This window comes from Hippocampus comes, unplaced genomic scaffold, assembly GCF_001891065.2.
Source record: "Hippocampus comes isolate QL1 unplaced genomic scaffold, H_comes_QL1_v1.1 scaffold7, whole genome shotgun sequence".
Taxonomy (NCBI): domain Eukaryota; kingdom Metazoa; phylum Chordata; class Actinopteri; order Syngnathiformes; family Syngnathidae; genus Hippocampus; species Hippocampus comes.
This window is the reverse complement of record NW_017842060.1, coordinates 1566972-1578995: the sequence shown is the minus strand read 5'-3', so window position 1 is coordinate 1578995 and position 12024 is coordinate 1566972. Positions and strand designations below refer to the sequence as shown.

The window sequence follows — 12024 nt, the reverse complement described above, 5'->3', positions numbered from 1 at the left end:
AGAGAGAGAGAGAGAGAGAGAGAGAGAGACGTGCGTGCTTGTGCGCATTCACGCGCACGCCAAGGTTGGACGTCCATCGAGCGACGACGGTCAGAATGGAGCTTTTATCGTATTTGTTACATGTACTTCACAATTCTACTTGTACGCGACTTCAACTATATCTAGTTTTAATGCCATGTAATCGATTTCTTTGTTTCATTTTTTACACCAAAAATAAATAAATAAATAAAAATCTAAGTTGATTTTTTGTTTTTAGAATCATTTCTTTCTCTCACTCATGGTTGTTTGCAAATTTGAAGATGATGTTTGATTGGACAAAGCACAAGGAATAAAGTATGTTTCTAATAATCATATTTTCTACATTAACTTTCACTATCTGAACCGCTTTATCATCATGAGGGTTGCAGTCTACATTAACATGTTTATGGTTCGATATTTTTATTTTTACTAATTTTTATTTATCAACATTCATTCATTCATTCATTTTCCGAACAGCTCGATCCTCACTAGGGTGGGGGGGGGGGTGTTTGTGCTGGAGCCTATCCCAGCTGTCTTCGGGCAGTAGGCGGGGGACACCCTGAATCGGTTGCCAGCCAATCGCAGGGCATTTATCAACATTGTATTTTTAAATATTTTTCTTTTTCGTGGGTTGAATTTTGGGGGGAATATTTATTTCTTTTGTTAAAATCAGACTTGATTTGGAAATTCCAACAAAACACAACATCAATAAAAGCCACACTGAATATTAAAATTACCCTTATTTATAATAGTTTTTACATTGTCATGTTGCTGTTTTCTATATTTTTTCGATATTTTGGTATGCTGATTTTTTTTCTAACATGTTAGAAAATTTTTTTTTTTTTTTAATGGTCATTATTTTGGTGGTGAGGACGACTCGCCTGATTGCAGCGCAGGCAGCGTGGACTTCCATTCAGTGACGACGTGAATGTGCATGTGAATAGTCGTATGCCTCGATATTAATTTTCAGTTTTAATAAATAAAACAGGAGGTAAATTTGAATTTTACTTTGGGATGGGGGGGGTTAAACTTTTAATAATTACAGATGGTTGTATCGAAACATGTCTGTTAAAATTCAGTATAAAAGACTTAGTAAAATACTGATGAATAAAGGTAATTCCAAAAATAAAAGCAATAATTGTCTTTGACCATCAATTAAGCAGTAACATACCCCCTACTGCGTGACAGTGCTCCCGTTGGTGAACACAGGTTACTACACCCTCCAAAAAAAACGAGTTACCGTAATTGAGGCAATAAAACGTGCTGATTAACAAGCAGTTCACCTCAACCTGTCATCGGTACATGTTATAATTCAACATTGAGACAAACTGCGCATGTCAGCTCACTCAAGAAATGACTACTGTCATTCTGTTTTTTATATCTGTGTTGGTTCTACGTAGAGACAAAAAAAAGTGTTCTCACCTGCAGTTTTTAACCTGCCGTCAGTTCACCGTGGCTTCCGTCCACTTCTGCTCCCCCGCCGGCAGCGGGCGAGCACGCCGCCTCTCAGCCTTCTCATGCCGGCTGTCAGTCCGTCAGTCAGTCAGCCAGCCGGGAGGAGCACCAACCGACCGAGCCTTGGTCGGTAGAGCGAGCGAGCGAGCGAGAGAGAGAGAGAGAGAGAGAGAGAGAGAGAGAGAGAGAGAGAGAGAGAGAGAGAGAGTGCGACTGAGCGACATTACTACAAACACATGCAGTCTTAAATGAGGACAGCTGACTTAATGGTGTAATGGCAATTTTATTTTCGTTTTGTGTGACACATTCTGATAGTTTCGGATCAAATGCCTCACCATCATGTCTCCTCGGTCAGGTGGGGTCCACGCACTTGCACAGGTCCAATCCTGCACCGATGATTGGTGCCGCTGTCTCATGGCGACCAAGCATAGCCTATGGGAAACAAGGTTACATTCACTCGTTGTGCATCAACGTCGACCAGGCCACGTACGTGTCCAAATCGACCCGAACTGCTGCGTTAAATGGCGCTAAAGACTCGCGATGTCATCGTGAATAGGGTGAAGCGGGTGGTGAGAGGCCACATTTTGGTTCGTGCGAGAGACTGTTTCCGTGCTGCTGTTAGCAACAGTGTTGAAAAAACATCAGCTCGGCATCAGGTACACACATGGACAAAAAGCTGGAGTGGCTTTTTGGTTGGTAGCATCAGCTCTTTGCATAGAGATGCAAAAATAAAGCACACAAAAGAAACCAGCACTATCGCTCGACTGTTTTTGTTATTTCCGGCATAGGGTGCGTGGAATGGAATTATTCCTCTGCACCTGGCACAGGACATCGTGAATCTATGTAGCGTATAACGAAATCTCAAGACGATCAAGGCATTCACTGACGCAAATGTGAAACGCAGAGGCTTTGTTGCATCCGGCACAAGGTGCTCTGTGCGAGGTTAAAAGAAAACTTCAAACTATCGGGGTTTTCAAAGTGCCTAGTGCAAAAATGGGTCGGTTTTGCTTCAACTGACCTCTGGTGATCTGAGCAGGGCACAACAAAATCCCGAGACTATCAGGATATTTTAGACCCAAATGTGCTTTCCGGTGCTGAAAAGACTTGGTCTTAGTTATGTTCTGGGGCTGCTTTACTCCATCCAGCGTATATTGGATTGAATCGACCAAGCATAGAATATACAATATGTGCTGAAGGTTCACTTGATTGGCAGACCTGACACGTATGCATGCTTCACTACAAAATTACACACACGCACGTACGCATCCTAGTGGTGTTGTTATTGTTTGCGGCAGTTGCCCCCGGAGACGAGGAGGATGGAGAGAGAGAGAGAGAGAGAGAGAGAGAGAGAGAGAGAGAGAGAGAGAGAGAGAGAGAGAGAGAGAGAGAGAGCGAGAGACAAAGACAGAATACAGAGGAGGCTGAACTTGACCTTTATGATGTCTTGGTGAGGAAGGGTTGGGGGCATGTTGCTACTTATGAATCTATAATGAGCCTCCTCCTCCGTGTGTGTGTGTGTGTGTGTGTGTGTGTGTGTGTGTGTGTGTGTGTGTGTGTGTGTGTGTGTGTGCGCGTCCGTGCGTGCGTGCGTGCAATTGTCTGAGCTCTCAGCTGAAGAAAGGTCATCACATGGGGGGGGGGGGCTTTAATACACCTGGCATCTGTCCAATCCACCTACAGTACCTATGACCTCTAACTTGAGTACACAACATTAATATTTACAGTCGTCTAAAAGTCCAGCGCCCTGAACACACCTCATAAAGTTGTGTGCATGTGCCAAACAAGACAGCAGAAGATCCCCGTGCATTTTTCCCATGGAACATTTGCAGAGTGGAGACTCATGGCGAATCCTCGAATTGATCATCAGACTTTGGCCACGTCAGTCAGAGTAGGAAAACAAAAAATCTCAGCAATTTTCCCCATCTTTTGATAGTTTGGGCAAATTCCCGAGCAGGAGTTTGTCTTTACTGTCTTGATTGAATTTTAATGACGTTTTTGCTTTTTACCTTTTTAATTTGGATTTGATGTACAGCACTTTGCATGCAGCTACGGTCGGTTTGAAAGTGGTAAATAAAGTTGAGTTGAGTTCGTCGTGTAAATATTGGATTTCCTTCAAAGACAGTTATCCCCCCAGCCCCCCCAAAAAAAAAGCTTGACAAACGACAAAAAGTCCTGCAATTTCTCCCAAAATGGCTTCGTCAAATTGAAATGCCCCACATCCTTTTCTCTGTGTGCTCTTATGTCAGACGTGTCCACCCAATTTTGTTTTCATGAGTGAAACTGATGTCAGGGCTGATTTCTTTGCGTTTTTGGGGGGTTTGTTTTTCCTCTGAAACTTTCCTGAAGGTGCGATGGAAAGAATTACGGGTAGTCATAAAAACTAGTAAATATGTGTGTGTTTTTGGGCATGTTGAATCCACTGGAGAAAAAAAAATGATTCAAGAGGGCTCTATTATCAACCTATTTGCCGGACAAGCCATCTTGAGGTGTCAGGTCTGCATTGCGAGGCAAAGCAGGGGCTGGAACTCTTTACTTGTTTACCGGTTGACAAGCATGTGGCCACGACTGCCACTTCCAATGAAGATAAAAAGCGGGGAGCAGGACGTCTGGCATTGAGTGGAAAGTGAAGCGATGGCCGCTTTTTGTGCATGGAGGAGGAGGGGGGCGGTGGGCTCCTTTGTTCCAGCTGCCACTGCAGATTTAGGCATCTGTACGGAGGGCCTGTCAAAAACGGGCTTATCTCTTTGGGGTCCCCCGTGGTACAAAGACCCATTTAGATAGAAGTGGCCCGCAGTAAAATCTTCATTATATGGCGCTTAGAGGAGCGACAGACCTCTGGCTCTTTCAGCTGAATTGGAGACAAGTGCTTGGCCAAACAGGAGGAGGTGGTGGCCAAGATGCTCGGGCCTCTGTCTGGACATGGCCGTGGTCATTGGGCGATGACACCGTTTTTCTTCCCTGTGTGCCTTTTTCCACGCAACTTGTTGCTGTCTGGATGTACAGCGGCCAAACGGTCAAATGTACAAAGTGACTAAAAGAAATTTGATTTCATTTGAAATTCTTAAAAAAAAAGTCCTATCCATTTTAGATAAAAATTCCAAAATGGGATATTATGTCTGTTGCCTGCTCGCGGGTCAGCGTTGCAAATGACAATCGCTTCTCAATTGCCTTACCGCGTCAATCAAGATGAACTAAATAAATAATGACATTTTGATTGCTTTAGTTAAGATAGAGAAAGACAGGTTTTATCTTCAATTTTTTGGGGGGGACGTAGCAGGACTGGATAAAACATTATTTTGAATAAGATAAAATAAAATTGATATCCTAAGAATATTTGTACTTGTTTGTCTACATTTAATGATGAGTAAACTCATTTTGTTCCATTTGTAGTCTGCTTTGTGATGTGTTTCCTGCTCTGGCTGTGTGAAAATGAAAAGTTGCGCAGTAGCTCCTCTTCAATACAAGAGAGAGGAGCCCGATGGCGCATACCTCTCCTGCGCCCACAGCTGAAATCCGTTTCTCATAATATGTGTCGAATTGACCGGACCCTGGTTTAAGCAACACAGCGCGACAGAAATATATATATATATATATATTTATAAAATGACAGGGAAAAAAAATATATGGGGGGGGGAGCATTTATTGTATTCTGAAAAAGGAAATACAATGCATGAGACTAAAAATTTTGGGGGAAGAGGGGGTGAATCCGATGCGAATAAAGACGTATTTTCTTGTCCGTGATCAAATTTCGTAAATATTATCAGTCCAAAGTCATTTCGATCATGTGCCTTATCGTGGAGGCAGAGGACGTGTTTTATGATCAGATTCGTTCCCGTAGCACGAGTGGACATACGGAAGGCGTCAGCGAGGCCGCTCAATGATCCCTCCATTTATCTCTCCATCCGTCCGTCCATCCATCTGCTGGCCTTTCCCAGCCGCTGCCGTGTTGGTTTGCAAGTTGTCAGTAAATCTGCCACGGCGTCCCGCTGACGTGCATTGTGACGCCGCTGAATACTCTTGGGCCGCCAGTATGGCCTGCGCCAATGCTGGATTAGCCACACCGGATTAGCCTGCCGCCCTCCTGCTGCTTATTCAAATATTGTTTCACGTATTGTCATCATCCGCAGAGGAAATATGCTAAAAAAAATACAACAAAAAAAAGAGAAAACAAAAAAAAGGGTAGTTTTCTGAGCGAATTCGGAGCCAGTCGGGAAGGACGGGATGGGAAAGCGACACCGCCTATGCGCCGCCGCCACCGCCACCCGCCTACCGAACGAAGACGACCAAACGAAAACGAAGCATGAAAGCGAGCCTTGATCTTTGCTAACATGGCGTTCATCTGTCTTTTTTTTTCCCCTCTCTGTCTCCCCCCTTCCTCACTCCTTCAACCCTCTCGCACATACACTTGGGAGTCAAGGCAATTGATGTGCTGCCTTTGATGGCAAAGAGAGGCCTATATTAGTGGCCAAAAAGGAGCCCCCGATGAAAGGGCCAAAAAAGAAAAGAAAATGGAAAATGGACGGGAAAAAATATGAGAAAAGACGGGGACATGGCAGAGATCGGCGAGGGTGGAGAGGCTTACCGTGCGAGCCCGATGGCGGCCGTGGCGTCGACGCTCGGCCTTCCGCCGCGTGGTCTCACCGGTCATCCTGAGGTGGACGAACGGGGGCTCGAACCCTTGGCGAGGTTTAGGGGGGGACGTCCCGCCGGCGGATGCTGTCGCCATCTTTGTCCCGTTGTTGTCTTGGATGTGCCTCGCCTCCTCTTCCTCCGCATCTTCATCCCTCCCCTTTCCTCGGCTTTGATCGTGCCTCGCTCCCCTCCCTCGCTATGACATCATCACGCAGAGCATCAAAGGGGGCTTCTGGGGCTGGACCCTGGGTGAAAATATGGAGCATAAGGAGAGCTTGGATGATAAGGCGCCTTCGCCCCCCTCCACAGGACCCACATACACCAGTTCGACAGGCGTACCCCAAGGCCCCCTGCTGAGACCCTTGAAGTTTTTTTTTTTTTTTTTAAAGCCTTCCTGCACCAGCGCCATGAACTTGTGTTACGCTCATCGCTGTCATTGGATGATGGCTCCTTACATCGCCTCCTGCTCGTGGGTACCGTTCTCCAAATCCTGCTAGGGACCCTCTATGTGTGTGCCTTAGCAGAATCTGAGAAAATGACAATAAAGACAAAAATACATCATACAACAGGAGTAAAGTCAAAATCATACATGACAAAAATACTTTATTTTTCATATGAAACATCTGATATTGTTCAGATAGGTAAAAAACAAACAAACAAACAAACAAACTTATTTTTAAAGATTTGTTTTAAAAAAGTCATTTTTTAAAGTAAAAAAAAAAATCAGGTTTAATTTGAAAAAAATTGAATCTGTTAAAGAATTTAGATGGAAAAAAGTTGCAGTATAACTAGAATAAAATAAAACATTATTTTCAACAAAAAAGTTGTTGAAAATGTAATTTTACATATATATATATATATATGTGTACACACACAGACGCACACACACACACACACACACACGTGCACATACATAGGGTGGCCTGGTGGTCCAGTGGTGAGCGCATCAACCTCACAGTGCAGAGGTGCAGGGTTCGATCCCGGCTCCAGCCTCCCTGTGTGGAGTTTGCATGTTCTCCCCGTGCCTGCGTGGGTTTTCACCGGGTACTCCGGTTTCCTCCCACATTCCAAAAACGTGTATGACAGGCTGATTGAACACTCCAAATTGTCCCTAGGTGTGAGTGTGAGCGCGGAAGGTTGTTTGTCCCTGTGTGCCCTGCGATTGGCTGGTGTCCCCCGCCTGCTGCTCGAAGAGAGCTGGGATAGGCTCCAGCACCCCCCGTGACCCTTGTGAGGATAAAGCGGATCGGAAAATGGATAGACGAAAATCCTTCTTGCACCTTTGAATTTACTCCATCCAGTGACATTTAGGCCACTTTGCCACAGACAACGGCAAACTATATTTTGTCATGAAATGTAAGTTATGGTTACTCACATCTCCCAATCGCATAAATGGTCATTCACATGCAAATCGCATATGGCTGCAGGTATGAGGAAAACTCATTCGGCCACATTAATAGCCCTCCTGCTCGGCTTTTTCTTCCGCCACAAATGACTTCCCGCGTAATCCTCATCAACTAAATCCCAACAGCCCACCTGTAGCATCGTCGGGGGGGTAAACGCTAATAGCGGGCTGCTGAGGTTTGATAAGCATTTTTCTATTAGTACAATACAACATCCTTCTCTCGGCCTCTTATATACACACAGTCCAAAATGCTCCCATCATCCAAATTAACAATGGATGGAAATAAACAAAAATGTGCAGTATATGTGTGTGTGTGTGTGTGTGTGTGTGTGTGTGTGTGTGCGTGCGTGCGCGCGTGCGTGCGTGCGTGCGTGTGTGCGTGTGTGTGTGGGAAGAAGCAGCACCTGCCTGTAGGCCACAAGGGCACGAAACAGCTCGCCGCTAAATCCCAGTTTGGCACACGAGCACGTAATCATCACTTCTTGGTTTTCTTTGTGTTGCGCTGCAAGTTGTCGAGCATGACGCTGTAAAAAACACAGTCTAAAACACACACACACACACACACACACACACACACACACACACACACACAAGGTGACTTGCGATGCACCGCGCAGCCTCATTTAAATAACAATGACATTCATCTGCCACTCATTTATGCAAACAAGTGTACAGTAGAACACAATCTGCATCCGTGAAGGTGTTTTTTTTCTTTTTTAGAAAATGTTGATCAAGAAATGAAAAAAAGTGGTCATTTGAGAATAATTTTCGATATTTTTTTCATCTATTTCTATTCATTTAATTTTAGGAAAACACCAGAATCCAGTGGTGCCTCATCTTGTGAGCTTAATTGGTTGAAGTCAAAACAGCTGTATCTCAAATCATCCTTCCCCATGAATGGAAAGGCCACTTTTCGGTTCAATTCCAACACTGCACTTTGAGCTGATTGTTTTGATGTAAAGTGCATTATGAATAAAATTCATTATTATTATTAGAAGTAAATGCCTTTGAGTATTGTTTTCTTGTCTGTCTACGTGTGTTGATGCACAACTGATGGTCACATTTTATGACATACCGATGCTATCTGTTACCCCTCTGTGGAGTTTTTGTAATGTGTGTTAGCATTAAGCTAGTAAACGTTCGGATAAAATGATATTATGTGGTTACAAGACTAAAAACATATTTTCTGAGGACAAAAACCCTCTCAGCTCATCTGCACAGCACCAATGTCAGTCGTTCTTTGCGGAGGACAAAGAATATATGCCTGAGACTACTGTTCAAGTATAGTACCTGTCTACATGCGTCACTGCCCTGTTTGTTTTCAATCAATATCAAGAAGGGTTATCGCCCCGCAAAAGAATAAAAAGAAAAACAATGCTATTTAGCATTTGCCTTAAGCTAACAGACAGAAAGGCTAAGCGTTGTGGTCGCTCCGCTATTGTAATTATTGATGGTGCACAGTCCTTGCAGCGCAGAGTGAGGGTTGAGGAGGGGTTGCTTGGAGGCCATTGTTCAGCGAAAGTGAGACAAACGAGACCCTGGAGAACACTACTTAGCCGCTCATAAAGGTCAAATATGGAGGCACAGCAGCTAATCCTCGACCCCCTGGGGACACCCATGGATGTTGTTGTTTCACGGCCGTGTGACATTTAAACCAGAGTGCGCCACACTACGTTGTGGATGTGTCTACAGCCTCCTGTTTGGCTCGAGAGTGCCCGCTGAGGGTTAATTAGACGTGGCCTCAGAGGGCAATTTTTAACTATGCTCTTCCACTGCTAACTGGATTGAAACACAGCCTTTTCTTTATTAGATGTACTACTAGACAGACCAAAGTTCTTAAGGACAGGTAACAACTGCATGGCTCGATGAATTAAGTGTTAAATGTGCCAAATTAAAAAGAAATGAAATCATCGATACAGATAATATTATCAATATTTGGCAACATTTTTATTTTGGTGGGGCTCTAATGCTCCTCCACAGTCTAAAACACACACACACACACACACACACACACACACACACACACACACACAAGGTGACTTGCGATGCACCGCGCAGCCTCATTTAAATAACAATGACATTCATCTGCCACTCATTTATGCAAACAAGTGTACAGTAGAACACAATCTGCATCCGTGAAGGTGTTTTTTTTCTTTTTTAGAAAATGTTGATCAAGAAATGAAAAAAAGTGGTCATTTGAGAATAATTTTCGATATTTTTTTCATCTATTTCTATTCATTTAATTTTAGGAAAACACCAGAATCCAGTGGTGCCTCATCTTGTGAGCTTAATTGGTTGAAGTCAAAACAGCTGTATCTCAAATCATCCTTCCCCATGAATGGAAAGGCCACTTTTCGGTTCAATTCCAACACTGCACTTTGAGCTGATTGTTTTGATGTAAAGTGCATTATGAATAAAATTCATTATTATTATTAGAAGTAAATGCCTTTGAGTATTGTTTTCTTGTCTGTCTACGTGTGTTGATGCACAACTGATGGTCACATTTTATGACATACCGATGCTATCTGTTACCCCTCTGTGGAGTTTTTGTAATGTGTGTTAGCATTAAGCTAGTAAACGTTCGGATAAAATGATATTATGTGGTTACAAGACTAAAAACATATTTTCTGAGGACAAAAACCCTCTCAGCTCATCTGCACAGCACCAATGTCAGTCGTTCTTTGCGGAGGACAAAGAATATATGCCTGAGACTACTGTTCAAGTATACTACCTGTCTACATGCGTCACTGCCCTGTTTGTTTTCAATCAATATCAAGAAGGGTTATCGCCCCGCAAAAGAATAAAAAGAAAAACAATGCTATTTAGCATTTGCCTTAAGCTAACAGACAGAAAGGCTAAGCGTTGTGGTCGCTCCGCTATTGTAATTATTGATGGTGCACAGTCCTTGCAGCGCAGAGTGAGGGTTGAGGAGGGGTTGCTTGGAGGCCATTGTTCAGCGAAAGTGAGACAAACGAGACCCTGGAGAACACTACTTAGCCGCTCATAAAGGTCAAATATGGAGGCACAGCAGCTAATCCTCGACCCCCTGGGGACACCCATGGATGTTGTTGTTTCACGGCCGTGTGACATTTAAACCAGAGTGCGCCACACTACGTTGTGGATGTGTCTACAGCCTCCTGTTTGGCTCGAGAGTGCCCGCTGAGGGTTAATTAGACGTGGCCTCAGAGGGCAATTTTTAACTATGCTCTTCCACTGCTAACTGGATTGAAACACAGCCTTTTCTTTATTAGATGTACTACTAGACAGACCAAAGTTCTTAAGGACAGGTAACAACTGCATGGCTCGATGAATTAAGTGTTAAATGTGCCAAATTAAAAAGAAATGAAATCATCGATACAGATAATATTATCAATATTTGGCAACATTTTTATTTTGGTGGGGCTCTAATGCTCCTCCATATAGAAAGCTCAAAATCTCATTAAATTTTGTTGTTGTCTGCTCTGACTGTGCAGCCACATCATTAAAATTCCATCGTGATGCTCACTATATGCTTGCCGTCACGTCTAATTGGCTAATCAAATCAAAAAAGTCGGAGCTGTCCGCGGGGTCACGCTGATTGCAGGCACTGAGGGACAACAACGCTGGTGAGGCAAATTTTGCAGGTAAATAACACTGAGATAACGAACGCCGGGTCAGCAACGGTTCAGCCCAAGTGTAACGAGCTCTGAAAAAGGCAAAACTATACTGCAGACGGTGGTATTTGGTCTGACACCGATTCAATAAACATTTTCTCCTGTTAAAACGGGGAATGGTGGTTGGACAGTGAAATACAACGAAGTCAACATACCCGGAATGCGACATCTCCAGCAACGGTAGCGGTTGCACTTGCAACCGCATCATCTGAGTTGTTTAATTTGACTCCCCTTCTAAAAATCTACGTTTTAACTGAGTTGTAAAGGCTAAATGCCACATTAGGGTTGGAAAATGTTTTGAAAAGAGTTATCGGGATCTGATTATTTTTTAATTAAAAAAAAACGGAATTTCAACAGGGGGCTGTAGACTTTTAAATTCACTCATATGTCGCAATTTTAGCTTAAAATCGCATTGATGCTAGTACATGGTATTGCTAACGCTATCATTCTTACTTTATCGTTTGCATACGCGCTAACATTATTGTACATCATGGTTGCTTGGTTATTAATTATATTACAAACATACCAAACTACTTTAAACTGCTGTAGTAGTTGTCAACAAATTCGACAGATTACGAGGAAAAAAAGTGAGAGAAAATTGGATTTCAACAGAGGCTAACGTACGCCATTAAGATGTCAGTTAATCTTTTTTCCTGTAGACAAAGTCATTGGAGAAATATATTTTTTGTGGAAAATGTGTCGTAATAATAATAATACTAACTCCTGAAAACATACCTTTTTCCAGCAGCTCCTATATTTTGTTGTTCTACTTCTTCCTTTCATAACTTTGCTGCTGTGAATTGGGAATTTCTCCATTACGAGACTAATAAAGGTTTTCTTATCTTATCTTATATACTGATG

At 43.2% G+C, this 12024-nt stretch overlaps 1 protein-coding gene across 1 annotated transcript in view; it reads right to left on the bottom strand.

Annotated features, from left to right (window-relative positions):
- Window positions 1-6508, bottom strand: part of LOC109511398 (axin-1-like) — a 19826-nt gene extending 13318 nt beyond the window's left edge. The window contains exons 1-3 of the mRNA XM_019862475.1: window positions 6056-6508; window positions 1809-1905; window positions 1441-1595 (exon numbers count right to left, since the gene is read on the bottom strand). The gene's annotated coding sequence lies outside the window, so the exon portion shown is untranslated. The remainder of the gene's footprint in view (window positions 1-1440; window positions 1596-1808; window positions 1906-6055) is intronic.
- Between the last annotated feature and the right edge of the window lie 5516 nt (window positions 6509-12024).